This window comes from Protopterus annectens, chromosome 10.part0 (assembly GCF_019279795.1).
Source record: "Protopterus annectens isolate FY-2018-M chromosome 10.part0, PAN1.0, whole genome shotgun sequence".
NCBI classification, from domain to species: domain Eukaryota; kingdom Metazoa; phylum Chordata; order Ceratodontiformes; family Protopteridae; genus Protopterus; species Protopterus annectens.
The window spans coordinates 1319437926-1319457043 of record NC_056744.1 but is presented as its reverse complement, the minus strand read 5'-3'; positions in this window follow the sequence as shown (position 1 = coordinate 1319457043).

The window sequence follows — 19118 nt, the reverse complement described above, 5'->3', positions numbered from 1 at the left end:
GTGAAGTGATATCAGTACATTTGAATATTAAGTGTGCCATATGACTTGCTTACATATTTTCTTTTCCTTCCTTCCAGGGTGATGGTGCATCAGAGAAACCCACCTTATATAGCAGCAGAGGATCAGGAGATCCACCAGAGCCTGGTGCAGAATTACTGTGTGCTGTTTTCCAGGACCAGCCAGGACCATCATGAGAGGGCTGCACTGTGGTAAGAACTTGTCCGTTGGGTAAATGACATAGGCATGCATAACCAGACATATGAGCAGGTACGCCATCACTGCAGTGATTTAATTAGACATGTCTGGCAGCGTGCATCTGATATCCACAGACAACAGCTTGCCACAGGTGGTGGGGTACCTATCCACCCCCCTCACCAGTGTGAAGGAGTACCTCCTAAGTGTTGTGGCTCCAGACCAACAACAAGAACATCCACAAACATGTGTCATCATGGAGGCCGGAGACACCCAGTATGTTGAAATGGAGTGTGCAGGTAACATGCCATATCTGTAGTTGACTGTTCTCTGCACTGGTAGTCTATGCGTGTGTGAGATGTATACTGTTTGTGTAGCTGTTAACCTACCCATTCTTCTGCAAGATTGATATTCTGAGCATAATCTGTACACCTGTGAAAGCCACCTGTTATACTACTGTACTTTATCATACTCACAGCATCAAAGGCACAGTTGTGGCCACTGACAATCACTCTCATATGTTTGCAGGTCCCTCTGGAGTGACAGCAAGGCAGCCAATCCATGCTGGTGAGTGTGTAATAACAATACTATTGCTAATGACATGTGCATGTCATATGGAGGTGTAGTGTGTGCACATGTAACACACCTAGACATAATGCATGCTGTGCATGTTTGCTGTGAGACTATGCATATCCCATTATTCTCAGTAGCTGCCTCACTCACATGCAATACAGAGAGCATGACACACGTGTGGTAACACAGTACTGGACATTGTATAGGCATACCAGATACACATGTACACAACACACACATGTTTGGCATACACACTACACCTTAGCCTGCTACACATGTCCAATTATGACATCTGCTGTATGGCCAGCCTTCAGCATCCCACTTATCTACGCAGCACACATAATATACCTGAGGGGTAGAGGCCTATCATGTCTTTGTGCAACAGCCTGGAACAAATAATACATTCATGTTAGGCAATGCTCACTATTGGCCACCTTACACACCCATGTAACAAGTGGCTGTGTAATTGTGGATGTAGTCATGTTACTGCACTTCAGGTACAGCATGCTAGCTGCCTGTCTGACACAGATTATTATTGTTGACTGACCACAAGAAGCATGTTGATCATGGCTCACGTTACTACACCACATCCAGTTCCACTGACCACAAAAGTACACATAGCTGTTATTGCATAGCACTGTCATGTGTTGTGTGTGTGTGCGTGTGTGTGTGTGTGTGTGTGTGTGTGTGTGTGTGTGTGTGTGCAAATCTATGCACCCACAGTTTGTAACACTTGCACAACATTGTTATGTCCTTGTACACATTGTGTCCCAGGGTGAAGACAATCACTGAACAACTATACACAAGCATCAAGTACAAGTATACTGTTATTAACAAGGGCTGTCTACACTTGCACTGCATGTTCCTGTGCAACACATAACCTGCATGCTGACACGTGTGCAGTGATGTTTTTCCTTGTGAAACGGTCACCCACGCTAAAACAGTATTGTGTATGTGTTGGATTGCAGGTGTGTCTGTGTTTGTATCTGCTGTACTGAGGAGTGTGCCTGTGTGCTTGTGTGCCTGTGTGCATGTGTGCATGTGTGCATGTGCACCTGTGTGCATGTGTGCATGTGTGCCTGTGCACCTGTGTGCATGTGTGCATGTGTGCATGTGCGCCTGTGTGCATGTGCGCATGTGTGTCTGTGTGCTAATATCATGTTCACATTTGTAAACTGTGTTTCCTGTATTCCTCTCACAGGTTCTGATGTTGCTCTGGTGGAGTACAGCAGGGAACCTGAAGCCACTGCTGGGGATAGTGCTAATGATGATACATGTGTAATGGCACAGGGAAGTGTGACAGGGTCTGTCGTTGGTCATCCAATTGACAGTACACAGCAGTCAACCCCATCAATGCACACAGTCATCCTGCCGATACATCCATTGTCACCAATGTCCTTAGCTGAGGGACAGCATACAGTGAGCATTGACCAGGGTAGTGTGGTATCATTGGCACATGCATCCCCTCACAGCAGCCATGGCCAGATTCCTGACATGGTACCACACAGGCAGATGTACAGGGGTTCTCGTGGGAGCATCCGTGGTCGTACTGCCCCTATCAACCTCAGCTATGTTCCGGGCTGTAATGCAGGCACAGGCATGTATGGAACAGTACACCAGACAGGTTCTGAGGGAGCTTAGAGCACATCGCTCCGCTATGAATGACACTATGCATGACATTGCGTCTGCCATCCATAACATCAGCGAGGTCATTGATAGACGTTGGGGGGACACATTAGATCTGTTCCACAACTACATGTCCAGGAGCCAAGACAGTGCAGGACGGTTGAGGCATTGACGTGGACATCTGCCAGCAACATTATCAGCTGCCAGTCATCGCGGATGACAACAAACTCGCAGCCACTCCCATAGTGCCAATACCAGCCCCAGCAATGCTGGGTCTGTGCTGTCATTAGACCGTCCTAGAAGACCACGTGCACATGGCTCTGGACAGTCCCAGCAGGGACATGTGTCCAGTCAACAACCCACTGCTTATGATGAAAGTACCCAGTCTGGCTTAGTACCTGATACTGTCTGTAGCACCCCTGCCAGGCACAGGTACCGTGTCCGTGGCCAGAGACAGTGACCTGTATGACCTGGCAGGTACAGTCTGTGGCTGTCCACAAACACCTGTATATGGCAGCCACATGGTGGAACTGTGTGCATGCATACACACACACATAATGCTAACATCTAGGGCTAACACATACACACACACATCGCAGCAACATTGCCCCATCTTGTACTGTTGTCTCTCACTAACACACACACATATACATGTCGATTGGATGTGTCAATGGCAGACTCTGGCAAACCAAGTACACACCCTGTGCATATGATGAAACTGTGCCACCTCCTGCCATCTGTAACATTGATGCTGGAACAGGATAGCATGGTACTGATGCACAGGGTGACTACATAGCACTGTAGTAATATTATCATGTTGTTAACAGTGCAGTGAAATGATATTGTTGTGGGTATATTTGAGCATGCATGATGTATTAACTATGTTTGTCATTGCAGTTTTGTATACACCAGTGTTAATTTCCAAAGTGTACTGTCTACACATGTGCCACATCGCTGTTGTGTGTACCTGTGCCTGCATGTGTTGGGGTGTGGACAGTACATGTGTGATGTTTGCATCACCGATTTGCAAGTGTACATTTGTGAACATGGTCAGCATGGAACATGACATGGTTTGACAGTATGCTGTGGGTGATACGGTTTCCACATGTCAATGGTCTGCATTCTGGTAGTATACACAGATTACATAGCCTGACATTTTGTGGTCATTACATGGTGTCTACTCAACTGATACACAGACGTAGGAACCTGGTGTCAGTGATATCCCTGCAGTACTACACTATACCAGTAGCCATTGTTACTAAGCCCCACACATCCCTGGGAACAATACCCTTTGGCATATAGCAGTCTCATGTACATGCCAACACACTATGGATATGTCCATCCCTGACTGCAAATACATACAGTGGCCTACAATGCATTCTACACATGACATACCTAACCACCACAAGGGTATCATACGGACAGATACCTGTTGTCCAAGCCATGGTATATTGCTGCAACGCTACTGTGGCATTGTCATCAGCATGTAGTTAACATAGTATTCCAACAGTACCATGTAGGTGGTAGCACCCATCATGTAGAACGGGTAATGGTGTGTAAATGTGAACAGGTGTTATCTTGTCTATTCTGTTATATTCACATTTCCAAAGGTATTCTGCAGTCCCTCTGTGTATCACCTAAGCAAGAAGGTGTCTGTATGCATATCGGCAACAGTTGCCATACACCTACACTGGATGGCCATCACTCACAGACTTTGCTGTGTTTTAACATGTCTGATATATACTGCAGACATGAAAAGTCACCCACATTAATCTGTCAAAGCTTTCATGGGTGTGTGTCACATAGTTGGCCTAGGACACAGATCACTGCATTGTCACCAACATACATGTATGGCCTAAGGTCGGGTAAGCTGCGGCACATGGCGGCAAAGATAACAACTGTATTCATATGGGGCAGGCTTCACACATAGGAACTATTAAAGGTCGCAGGTACATATCTGTATGTGGCAAACACATACCTGATGTGTGCATGGCAATTACTGTTATAATAATATGTCATACAATAATGAAAGCAAAACACACAACACATTCACAAACTGTGTGACAAACGCACACATGACATTTGTAGGATTCAAACCCCTACCTAACTAGGTTATGGCACTTGAGAAAGATGCATTAGTACAGCACGCTATTTGCATTACTGGATGATTTCTCTTCTCCTGCTGGGGTGCTGACATCATCAGTGTTTCCAAAGAAGAATGTACATCTTTTAGTGTGTTATCCCAGACTTCAAAATGGCCATTCCTTTCACAAAGAATTGCAGACATACACACACCCTCATCCTCCTCCACACAAACACACAGCGTTTGCAGGATTCAAATTCCTACCTAACTATGTTATGATACTTGAGACAGACGCATTAGCACAGCGCGCTATTCGCATTACTGGATGATTTCCCTTCTCCTGCTGTATTTATAGGGTGCTGACATCATCAGTGTTTCCAAAGAAGAATGTACATCTTTTAGTGTGTTATCCCAGTCTTCAAAATGGCCATTCCTTTCACAAAGAATTGCAGACATCTACACACCCCTGCCCCCCCACACACACAGAGCGTTTGCAGGATTCAAACTCCTACCTAACTATGTTATGATACTTGAGACAGACGCATTAGCGCAGCACGCTATTCGCATTACTGAATGATTCCACTTCTCCTGCTGTATTTATAGGGTGCTGACATCATCAGTGTTTCCAAAGAAGAATGTACATCTTTTAGTGTGTTATCCCAGTCTTCAAAATGGCCATTCCTTTCACAAAGAATTGCAGACATACACACACCCCTGTCCAGCACAGCGCGTTATTTGCATTACTGGATGATTTCCCTTCTCCTGCTGTATTTATAGGGTGCTGACATCATCAGTGTTTCCAAAGAAGAATGTACATCTTTTAGTGTGTTATCTCAGTCTTCAAAATGGCCATTCCTTTCACAAAATTACTGGATGATTTCCCTTCTCCTGCTGTATTTATAGGGTGCTGACATCATCAGTGTTTCCAAAGAAGAATGTACATCTTTTAGTGTGTTATCCCAGTCTTTAAAATGGCCATTCCTTTCACAAAGAATTGCAGACATACACACACCCCTGCCCAGCACAGAGCACTATTCGCATTACTGGATGATTTCTCTTCTGCTGTATTTATAGGGTGCTGACATCATCAGTCTTTCCAAAGAAGAATGTACATCTTTAACTATGCCTCAGTATGGGGGATTACAATATCTGTGCATTCACAGAAACCTAGTTCAGGGTCACATATGCACACTGGCACTGCCAGGTTATGTTCTATACCATGCTTCATGACCACAGGGCTTGTGACACAGAACACAAGTAGGGGCTGTATCCATATACATCACAGATATACACACACCTCTGGGTTGGTCCCACTGCACTAAGCATGACAGGCCATACATATACACCTACCATTGTGCAAAACTGCCTTTTGGTTTGGTGTGTAGTTCAGACCACCCACCCATACCCAGTAACCACACTTGGCTTTCCTGGGAACAGTGTCGGATATGAAGGTCTTCACACACACCATTATAATGGTTGACTTCAGGTACACAAATATTGACTGGGGATACTACTCAAGCCCTCAACATCACCCTACAGCCATTACAATTTTTGAATCCATGTGCTATAGCACAACCAGTCACCACACCCACTAGGGGGAATACATATTGGACCTGATCATCACCAACATGGGGACTCTATGTTCCACACCAGAGGTAGAACTGTCATTGTTAAGATCAGACCATAATCTACTTTCCCTGGACATCCATATCCCGTCCCCACACCCAGCCAAGGAAGTCCCTTTATAATACTATTTTTCTGTTTAATCGGGTGGTTGCTGGAATATTCCAAGTAAGAGTTGCTAAAAGTAGGTTTCCTATATATTTTGGAACTAAAACCTTTACTTCCTTTCTCTATATATGTATCAAGATAATTGAGTCCCGTATTATTGTATGTGTGTGTGAATCTAAGAAAGTTTGTACACCCATTTAAATATAGAATAAAGTCCTGAATTATATTTTCCGGACCTTTCCACAAAATAAATATGTCGTCCAGAAATCTAACATATAGTGTCATGTACTTGTAAAATTGACTGTTGAATACATAATTTTGCTCCCAGTGCAAGAGCAACAGGTTGGCAAAAATGGGGGCACATGACGCACCCATAGCTACACCTTTTGACTGCCTATAATATTCTCCTTCGAATAGGATATAATTATTATCCAGGACTATCTCCATAAAATCTATTAATAGTTCTTTTTTATTTTCATCCAAGTGGGTGTTGTTGTTTAAGCTCTCCGAAAAATACTCCATTCCTTCTTTTTTGGGATGCTAGAAAACATGTCTGCAACATCAATAGTTAATAAAATCAAATCTTTTACTAAATGTTCATTATTAAAAATCTGATGTTTTAACCAAGAGTCTACTACAACTCCAAAGGGGTAAGTTTTTGATCCCCTGCCATCAATGATCGGTCTAAAAGACAGAGGATCCAAGCCTTTATGCACTTTTGGTATGCCAAAAATGGTTGCAATTTTAGGTTGTAATACTTTAAGAAATCTGTATAGGTCCCCCGATATCCTTTCTTCAATCAAATAATCTTCCAAATAAAGGTCAATTTTTTTATAACTTGTATTGACTTCATTAAGTGATGAATGTTGATAAGTGTTTATGTCATTGAGAATTTCAAATATCTTTTGAGAATATTCAAGAGAGTTATATAGTACCATTCCCCCTCCCTTATCGGGCCTCATGACTCGAATAGTCTCATCAGTTCTAAATTTTATCAAAATTTCATTTTCCCTTTTACTTAAATTGTAGTGTGGAAAACCGCATTTTTCATTATGTTTTAACTTATAGATTTCTTCCTCAACTGCTTTTTCAAAAATGTTTAAAGTGGGATCTGTTGGTGGAATAAAGGTACTTTTATTTTTTAACTCTGTGTTTCTACGTCCTGTTCCATGTACATTTCGATCATCATACATGTAGGCTAAATTTAATTTCCTTGTAAACATTCTTAACTCTACAATTGCATCTATGTAATCAAAGGGCATGTTAGGAACAAATTTTAAGCCCTTCATACATAAATTGAAATGTTCTTTTTGTATTTCAGTTCCTGTGAAGTTGTAAATGTGATACCCTCCCATGGTGTACACTATCCCATCTTGTGTTATTAAATCTACCATTCCTTGTTCTTGTGTCTGTAAGTTTTCCACCCTGTGTTCCACCTGCCCCTGTTGTCCCTTAGGCCCACATCCCAGTCTTGTCGGTACTGAAAATGGTGATTTTCATTACTCTCAACATAATTATTACTAGGATATTCAAAATTTTCTCTTCTATTTTCAGTATTTCTTGTGTTAACTTTACGCTCATGGTGCTTATTATACCATACTTTATTTATTTTTTATCATTATTGTCATTTTTCAAAATGTATGCCTTATTACTTTTGTATGCTTCCAAATCTCGCTTAAGTTTTTTACATTTTGTCTGAAATATTTTGTCACATTTAAAATCCACATTTTCAATCTTTCTGTAATATAATTCTTCCATTTCTGAAAACAACAAATCATTTTTATCCTACCATTCAATAATTCCATTTGTTCTATCAAACCACAATTTTTTTTATCATTATAGAAAATAATCTTTTCTATTAGTTCCATATTGTGTCTATCAAACATGTCAATAAAATCTGCATTTATATTGTCATCATAATCAATCCCAAATGGAAACTTATACAACCTAAGTCCCTTTGGTATAATCTTTTTTAACACACATTCTGCATGGTAACCATATTCCAACTGAAATTTTTTAATAAAAAAAGCTTAGATTCAAAACCATAAATCATTTTCTTTAGGTTACCTTCTATGTTAACATCAAGATTAACAGCATTTTTTCCATACTTTTCATTAATTTGTTGGTCAGAAAACCCATATTGCTTATTAAATACATAATCATAATTAACTCCTTCCCTTCTCATTCCTCTTATTCTGTTATCATTTTGTCCATTACTCACTGTTCTTGCTGAGGCACTGGTATTGTCCATATGGTTGCCTCCATCTCGTTCATTAGAGACACCAAATCCATTCAAGTTCTCATTAGTTTTCCCATTAGTTTGATGCACTCTGCCTTGTTCCTCACTTTTGGTTTCACTCCCGTTCTAACGTCACCATTTTTATTTTTTTGCTGTTTATCAGCGTTTTGGTCCAAGGGAATCCATAAATTTCCATTGGGGCTTATATCGAAGTTGGCATTCACCTCGTTAGTGAAGGTATCCACACCTGGCCTTTCGCCTCGCCATTTTTGCCAACCTAGTGCTCTTGCACTGGGAGCAAAATTATGTATTCAACAGTCAATTTTACAAGTACATGACACTATATGTTAGATTTCTGGACGACATATTTATTTTGTGGATAGGTCCGGAAAATATAATTCAGGACTTTATTCTATATTTAAATGGGTGTACAAACTTTCTTAGATTCACACACACATACAATAATATGGGACTCAATTATCTTGATACATATATAGAGAAAGGAAGTAAAGATTTTAGTTCCAAAATATATAGGAAACCTACTTTTAGCAACTCTTACTTGGAATATTCCAGCAACCACCCGATTAAACAGAAAAATAGTATTATAAAGGGACAGATGATTAGGGTTGCAAGACTGGCTTCTGAAAGGAAAGATTTAGATGATGAACTTACCCAGGTTTCCAAAATTTTGAAGAAAGGGGGTTTCCAAAAAAAGTGATTCAGGACTACAAGGAATATGTTTTAGGAGAATGGGTAACAAATATAAGCCCCTATTAGGTATTGATAAAGGTGTGGAAGATGGCAAAAATGTTAAGAGAATTGGAAAATGCTAGATTTGAAAAAGCCATGGTTATACCATATGGTAGTAAAGTAAAAGAGGTTGAAAATATTATAAATAAGAATTGGATTATTCTTAAAAATAACCCCAAATTATGTGGTATTGGGGGAGACAAACCCAACTTTGTTTATAAATTAGGGCAGAATTTAAAGAGAAATGTTGAAAGTGGTAAGGGTAAGAAAACTTATGGTGGTACCAAAATTGTGGACATTGCTCTCAATGCAGATACATATATAGCAATGATCACATTATATTAAATAATATTTTATTGTCTAGAATCAGTTTCGTTAAGGGTAACTGCCAAACTAGAGGAGTAGTCTATTTGGCTATGTGTAAATCCTGTCCAGCCTTTTATGTGGGAAAAACAGAAGGAAGGCTGAGGGACAGGATTTATGAACATTCATGTCAGATTGCCACAAAGAATTTGAATAACGCATTATACAAACATTCCACAACTTGTAATCATTTTACAGAGTTTAATTTTGGAATTTTAGAGAAAGTTGCACATGAACCAAGAGGTGGGGATTATAGAAGCCACATAGAAGAGAAAGAAACATGGTGGCAAATCAAATTACAAGCTGGGCAAACACCTGGCTTAAATGAAATTATTTCTATCAAACCCATTTTAAATAAAAAGGCCTTAATTGGTAAATAAATTTAAAAGTTTTTAATATGGTTTTATAATATTTATAAAGTTTCCATAATTCATGTATTTTATGACTAGTATGCACACAGGATTTTTTAAGAACTTGCTTATACATGTTTTTAATATTAGGTTACAGGAGCCTTTGAGCCAGAAGAATCCACAAAAAAATGACTTGAACGCAATTTTATTGACAATACCCAAAGCGTTTTCGTTACTGAAAAAACAGTAACTTCCTCAGAAGAGTATAAGACATTTTGCGCCAAAAGTTTAAATAAACAAGGAGAAGTGTGTCAAATGACATCACTTCCTAAACGGCGCTGTGTTTAAAATTAAGTCAAACAGTCAGCCATGTTCACCCTATAATTATGACATATTTAAACAGTAGTTATTGAAAATATACTATGTACTAAAACCATCAATTAATTTCTTAAAATCATTAAAAATATAAGAATGAGAATAGCAATAAAAATAAATATTAACCACCATCATCATTCAAGGTATTAAATTTGCCCAAAGTGTAAATCATGGGCAAAATTATACCTAAAAATAGAAACCTAAATCGGACAGCGATTATATTGATAAGAACTAATACTAATATAAGTAAATAACTTCTTATCTCATGTAACTTTTAAGTTTTAACACTGCAGCAATATTACAGTTCTCGTTGAGACCTGGAACATTAAAAGCATCAAGTTTAATCTGCCACTCGAGCTCACATGTTTCTAACAAGAGGGATAAGGGACCACCTCTCAAATTGGGAGGAATATGGTCAATCCCCATAAACTGGAAATTGTGGCCAGGGTTAAAGGCAATGTGTTTGGCAAGGGCATTCTCCATTTTCCCATTCCTAATGGCATAAACATGTTGGTAAATTCGTTCACGAAACTTACGATCTGTTTTGCCAATATAAAATGCCATACAACAGTTGCAGAATGCCACGTAAACAACAGATCTAGTGTCACAATTGATTCTATGTTGAATAGAATACCTCATATTCCCAATATTAAAAGTTTCACCCGTTTTAATAGTTCGACACCAATTGCAAGACCCACATGTGAATGAACCTTTCTGCCTGGAGAATGAGATTGCTCCTTTATTGCTTTGTAACAGTTCCTTCAAGTTGTTGCTCCTTCTATAGACAACATTGGGCCGAGGACCCAATTTTCCTAGAAGGAAAGAGTCACTGCTAATAAAGTGCCAATTCTTGCAAATAGTGGTCCAGATGTGTTTAGATTCAATGTTAAATGTAGTAATAAAACTAGTTGGAAACTTTGCTGGCTTAATAAGAGCCAGTACCTGACATATCCAAGATCCCTATTGTGTCAGGTGAGCTCACAGTGGTTACAACCAATGGGGTCGTAGTTTGATCGAGAAGTGGTTTAAAAAAAACAATAGATCTTTTAAATTCAATCTCCTCGATAATAGCATCAATTAAAGTAGGAGGGTAGCCCCTATTCATGAACAGTCCTTTCAAGAAATTACATTCTTGTTGGAACAATTTATATGTACTACACATGCGCACTGCCCTGACAAGTTGCCCCTTCACTATTGCTCGTTTCTGCTTATATGGATGGAAACTAGAAAAATGAAGTAAGGAATTACAAAAGGTGGATTTCCTAAAAACGGAAGATAGTAACTTCCCACCTTCTGAATCCTTTACAAGTTTGACATCCAGATAATCTATTTCATTTACAGAAAATTTGTAAGTGAACCTAAGAAAAGTTGTAGTTTTATTCATATAATTTACTAAAGCTTCGGCTTCAAGGGCATCACCATGAAATAAGATGAAAATATCGTCGAGAAATCGTGTGTACAATTTAAAATGATGTTTAAATTTAGAACAGTCAAGAATGAAATTCTTCTCCCAATAAGCCATAAAGAAATTGGCAACGCTTGCCCCACATGGTGATCCCATGGCCACCCCCTGTTTTTGGAGATAGTATGTTTTGTCAAAGATGAAAAAGTTAGAACTTAAGACAATATCCAACAATTCTGTTACTACATCGATGTCTTTCTGTGTGGCATTAACATCCCTTAGTAACAATTCTATCCATTCAATGGCTTCTAAATGGGGTATGGAGGTATAAAGGTCAACAACATCTATAGTAAGAAAGTTGTTAACTATATCAAATTCTGTGTTGTTGATATCCCTCAAAAAAGACCAAGAGTCTTTACACACCACCGGGATAGCCTTAATGTATTTTGACAGAATCTTGTCAATAAGCCTAGCACAGGGGTGGGTCATGGAAGATCTCCCATCCACGAGGGCTCTCATCGGGGGGTTCTGCAAATCTTTATGGATCTTGGGGATCCCGAACATAATGGGAGATTTTGGGAAGGATATATCAATAAAATTATATGTGTCTATATCGATTTTACCAGCCAAAAACATATCCCTAAAATAACCCTTGATCCTCTTATAAGTGACGTTCATCTCATTTAAAGAGGAAGGGCTATAAGCTGGAGAATTCAGGACAAGCACCATTTTTTCAGTATACGCCAAGTTTCAAAAATAACCAATCCTCCCCCTTTATCGGGCTTGATCACTCTCACAGGTAACTGCTGAAGAGAACTCAAAGCTATTTTTTGTTCCCTGCTCGTGTTGAACTTCACCAATTTAGAAATGAAACCAATAGGTTTCACTATACGCCTGATATCAACCTCACACACTCTTTCAAAAGTTTGTAATCCAGAATGCAAAGGGGGGTTGAATGTACTAGGCAACTTCAAACCTAGACCTAAATCAATGAAGTTATTACTGTACAATAAATCTAAATTCAATTTACGAACAAAACACTTCAACTCTATAATGGTTTTGGTTAGATTACAATGGTTACTAGGTATGAAAGTATTACCAAAAGATAACAAATCGATCAATTCAGGTTCTAAAGAAACATGGGAAAAATTGTAAATTTTAAAGTCTCCTTTACTGTTGGTTTGAATTAAAGGAAAAATTTCATTGATATCCGTTCCATAGGCCACTGTATTTTGACCAATATTTTCATCTGATAAGTGATGGACGATTAATTGTTCCGAGCTCTGTTCCTGTTCATATAAGGTCGCTGGGCTTGCGACCCTAAAAAATTGTTATTATTATTTCTTGAGTTATTATGGTTCATGGAATTGTTATAATTACCATTCCTAGGCTTGTTGTAGTTATTTGCCTTAATCCTGTTACTACGCCTTAAGCCATTACCATGAGAATCGCCTAAGTCTTCTTCTGTGAGAGCAATATTGGGAATATTCTGGCCATTATTCTCAACTGTATCAATAGTATCCCCACTAGTAGGTGTCTGCCGTGAGCTAGAGCTTTGGAGTTTAGGGTAGGCATTAAGTTGCTGGTAAGCTAGCCTATCCCTAGTTAGTTTTTTTGCCTTATTCTGTTTCAATTTCACCATTAAAGCATCAATGCTATTAAAAATATGATTATAATCATATTTGTATCTTATAAAATCGATATCGAGCTTGATGGCCCCGTCAAGATAATTGATTTCAAGAGTAAGCATGCCAATGTTATTAGTATAATGTTTAACTAAAAGTTCGATCAACTGTGACCCCTGCCATTCAAAAAGGCCCAATAAATCAGATAGAAAAGAGGGATCCAGAATAAGCCCAGAAGGTGAAAAAGTACTCCGCAAGCCTTTGGGGATGATGTTCTCTTTCAGACATTGTTGGAAGTATGCAACTTCCAGCTGCAACTTCTTTAATTTTAGAAATTTCCCATCAAGATGTTTTAATTTATTAATGATGGTGTCAACGTTGATAGAAGAATCTGCTACACCCGTAGCCGGTTGTTCCTGAAGAGATCTTTGAGAAAAAGTGAAGGGTTCTAAGTTAGCAATCCACTCCACTATAAGGGGAACACCAATAAGCCCCGGGTTGCCACTGTCAATGTGAGTCAGGACATCGTGAGTAGCTGGAATGTGGGGAACACGTTGAGTATTAGGAATGGAACCAGCTCCCATCGAAGTAGTTGGTACTGGATGGGGGGTTAAAACAACAGACCGAGCATTCCGCTCAGGCAAAGGACTGTGAGACTCAGTTCTGTTATTATTCCTGGTTTCAATAATATCCAAACGAGAATGCAAAGAATCCATTCTTTGCGATAACGCCAGTAAGAGTGCTCCAACATCAATGCTGTCCGACGCTGGAGGCGGATTACTAGATCCGAAAATGTTTGGAGTACTCGGGCTGTCCACACCTCCTGTAGCCATACCACAAAACGACTGCAAACAGATGACCAAAAAAACAAAACTAGCGAAAATCCAGAAAAGGTTACAGGAGCCTTTGAGCCAGAAGAATCCACAAAAAAATGACTTGAACGCAATTTTATTGACAATACCCAAAGCGTTTTCTTTACTGAAAAAACAGTAACTTCCTCAGAAGAGTATAAGTTTAAATAAACAAGGAGAAGTGTGTCAAATGACATCACTTCCTAAATGGCGCTGTGTTTAAAATTAAGTCAAACAGTCAGCCATGTTCACCCTATAATTATGACATATTTAAACAGTAGTTATTGAAAATATACTATGTACTAAAACCATCAATTAAATTCTTAAAATCATTAAAAATATAAGAATGAGAATAGCAATAAAAATAAATATTAACCACCATCATCATTCAAGGTATTAAATTTGCCCAAAGTGTAAATCATGGGCAAAATTATACCTAAAAGAAGAAACCTAAATCGGACAGCGATTATATTGATAAGAACTAATACTAATATAAGTGAATAACTTCTTATCTCATGTAACTTTTAAGTTTTAACACTGCAGCAATATTACAGTTCTCGTTGAGACCTGGAACATTAAAAGCATCAAGTTTAATCTGCCACTCGAGCTCACGTGTTTCTAACAAGAGGGATAAGGGACCACCTCTCAAATTGGGAGGAATATGGTCAATCCCCATAAACTGGAAATTGTGGCCAGGGTTAAAGGCAATGTGTTTGGCAAGGGCATTCTCCATTTTCCCATTCCTAATGGCATAAACATGTTGGTAAATTCGTTCACGAAACTTACGATCTGTTTTGCCAATATAAAATGCCATACAACAGTTGCAGAACACCACGTAAACAACAGATCTAGTGTCACAATTGATTCTATGTTGAATAGAATACCTCATATTCCCAATATTAAAAGTTTCACCCGTTTTAATAGTTCGACACCAATTGCAAGACCCACATGTGAATGAACCTTTCTGCCTGGAGAATGAGATTGCTCCTTTATTGCTTTGTAACAGTTCCTTCAAGTTGTTGCTCCTTCTATAGACAACATTGGGCCAAGGACCCAATTTTCCTAGAAGGAAAGAGTCACTGCTAATAAAGTGCCAATTCTTGCAAATAGTGGTCCAGATGTGTTTAGATTCAATGTTAAATGTAGTAATAAAACTAGTTGGAAACTTTGCTGGCTTAATAAGAGAAGAGCCAGTACCTGACATATCCAAGATCCCTATTGTGTCAGGTGAACTCACAGTGGTTACAACCAATGGTGTCGTAGTTTGATTGAGAAGTGGTTTAAAAAAATCAATAGATCTTTTAAATTCAGTCTCCTCGATAATAGCATCAATTAAAGTAGGAGGGTAGCCCCTATTCATGAACAGTCATGAACAGTCCTCCAGCGTCGGACAGCATTGATGTTGGAGCACACTTACTGGCGTTATCACAAAGAATGGATTCTTTGCATTCTCATTTGGATATTATTGAAACCAGGAATAATAACAGAACTGAGTCTCACAGTCCTTTGCCTGAGCGGAATGCTCGGTCTGTTGTTTTAACCCCCCCATCCAGTACAAACTACTTCGATGGGAGCTGGTTCCATTCCTAATGCTCAACGTGTTCCCCACATTCCAGCTACTCACGATGTCCTGACTCACATTGATAGTGGTAACCCGGGGCTTATTGGTGTTCCCCTTATAATGGAGTGGATTGGTAACTTAGAACCCTTCACTTTTTCTCAAAGATCTCTTCAGGAACAACCGGCTATGGGTGTAGCAGATTCTTCTATCAACGTTGACACCATCATTAATAAATTAAAACATCTTGATGGGAAATTGCTAAAATTAAAGAAGTTGCAACTGGAAGTTGCATACTTCCAACAATGTCTGAAAGAGAACATCGTCCCCAAAGGCTTGCGGAGTACTTTTTTACCTTCTGGGCTTATTCTGGATCCCTCTTTTCTATCTGATTTATTGGCCCTTTTTGAACGGCAGGGGTCCCAGTTGATCGAACTTTTAGTTAAGCATTATACTAAAAACATTGGCATGCTTACTCTTGAAATCAATGATCTTGACAGGGCCATCAATCTCGATATCGATTTTATAAGATACAAATACGATTATAATCGTACTTTTAATAGTATTGATGCTTTAATGGTGAAATTGAAACAGAATAAGGCAAAAAAAAACTAACTAGGGATAGGCTAGCTTACCAGCAACTTAATGCCTACCCTAAACTCCAAAGCTCTAGCTCACGGCAGACACTTACTAGTGGGGATACTATTGATACACCTGAGAATAATGGCCAGAATATTCCCAATATTGCTGGCACAGAAGAAGACTTAGGCGATTCTCATGGTAATGGCTTAAGGCGTAGTAACAGGATTAAGGCAAATAACTACAACAAGCCTAGGAATGGTAATTATAACAATTCCATGAACCATAATAACTCAAGAAATAATAATAACAATTTTTTAGGGTCGCAAGCCCAGCGACCTTATATGAACAGGAACAGAGCTCAGAACAATTAATCATCCCTCACTTATCAGATGAAAATATTGGTCAAAATACAGTGGCCTATGGAACGGATATCAATGAAATTTTTCCTTTAATTCAAACCAACAGTAAAGGAGACTTTAAAATTTACAATTTTTCCCATGTTTCTTTAGAACCTGAATTGATCGAATTGTTATCTTCTGGTAATACTTTCATACCTAGTAACCATTGTAATCTAATGAAAACCATTATAGATTTGAAGTGTTTTGTTCGTAAATTGAATTTAGATTTATTGTACAGTAATAACTTCATTGATTTAGGTCTAGGTTTGAAGTTGCCCAGTACATTCAACCCCCCTTTGCATTCTGGATTACAAACTTTTGAAAGAGTGTGTGAGGTTGATATCAGGCATATAGTGAAACCTATTGGTTTCAGTTCTAACTTGGTGAAGTTCAACACGAGCAGGGAACAAAAAATAGCTTTGAGTTCTCTTCGGCAGTTACCTGTGAGAGTGATCAAGCCCGATAAAGGGGGAGGATTGGTCATTTTTGACAACTTGGCATATATTGAAAAAATGGTGCTTGTCTTGAATTCTCCAGCTTATAGCCCTTCCTCTTTAAATGAGATGAACGTCACTTATAAGAGGATCAAGGCTTATTTTAGGGATATGTTTTTGGCTGGTAAAATCGATATAGACACGTATAATTTTATTGATATATCCTTCCCAAAAACTCCCATTATGTTCGTGATCCCCAAGATCCATAAAGATTTGCAGAACCCCCCGATGAGAGCCCTCGTGGATGGGAAATCTTCCATGACCCACCCCTGTGCTAGGCTTATTGACAAGATTCTGTCAAAATACATTAAGGCTATCCCGGTGGTGTGTAAAGACTCTTGGTCTTTTTTGAGGGATATCAACAACACAGAATTTGATATATTTAACAACTTTCTTACTATAGATATTGTTGACCTTTATACTTCCATACCCCATTTAGAAGCCATTGAATGGATAGAATTGTTACTAAGGGATGTTAATGCCACACAGAAAGTCATCAATGTAGTAACAGAATTGTTGGATATTGTCTTAAGTTCTAACTTTTTCATCTTTGACAAAGAATACTATCTCCAAAAACAGGAGGCGGCCATGGGATCACCATGTGGGGCAAGCGTTGCCAATTTCTTTATGGCTTATTGGGAGAAGCATTTCATTCTTGACTGTTCTAAATTTAAACATCATTTTAAATTGTACACATGATTTCTCGACAATATTTTCATCTTATTTCATGGTGATGCCCTTGAAGCCGAAGCTTTAGTAAATTATATGAATAAAACTACAACTTTTCTTAGGTTCACTTACAAATTTTCTGTAAATGAAATAGATTATCTGGATGTCAAACTTGTAAAGGATTCAGAAGGTGGGAAGTTACTATCTTCCGTTTTTAGGAAATCCACCTTTTGTAATTCCTTACTTCATTTTTCTAGTTTCCATCCATATAAGCAGAAACGAGCAATAGTGAAGGGGCAACTTGTCAGGGCAGTGCGTATGTGTAGTACATATAAATTGTTCCAACAAGAATGTAATTTTTTGAAAGGACTGTTCATGAATAGGGGCTACCCTCCTACTTTAATGGATGCTATTATCGAGGAGATTTAATTTAAAAGATCTATTGGTTTTTTTAAACCACTTCTCGATCAAACTACGACCCCACTGGTTGTAACCACTGTGAGTTCACCTGACACAATAGGGATCTTGGATATGTCAGGTACTGGCTCTTCTCTTATTAAGCCAGCAAAGTTTCCAACTAGTTTTATTACTACATTTAACATTGAATCTAAACACATCTGGACCACTATTTGCAAGAATTGGCACTTTATTAGCAGTGACTCTTTCCTTCTAGGAAAATTGGGTCCTCGGCCCAATGTTGTCTGTAGAAGGAGCAACAACTTGAAGGAACTGTTACAAAGCAATAAAGGAGCAATCTCATTCTCCAGGCAGAAAGGTTCATTCACATGTGGGTCTTGCAATTGGTGTCGAACTATTAAAACGGGTGAAACTTTTAATATTGGGAATATGAGGTATTCTATTCAACATAGAATCAATTGTGACACTAGATCTGTTGTTTACGTGGCATTCTGCAACTGTTGTATGGCATTTTATATTGGCAAAACAGATCGTAAGTTTCGTGAACGAATTTACCAACATGTTTATGCCATTAGGAATGGGAAAATGGAGAATGCCCTTGCCAAACACATTGTCTTTAACCCTGGCCACAATTTCCAGTTTATGGGAATTGACCATATTCCTCCCAATTTGAGAGGTGGTCCCTTATCCCTCTTGTTAGAAACACGTGAGCTCGAGTGGCAGATTAAACTTGATGCTTTTAATGTTCCAGGTCTCAACGAGAACTGTAATATTGCTGCAGTGTTCAAACTTAAAAGTTACATGAGATAAGAAGTTATTTACTTATATTAGTATTAGTTC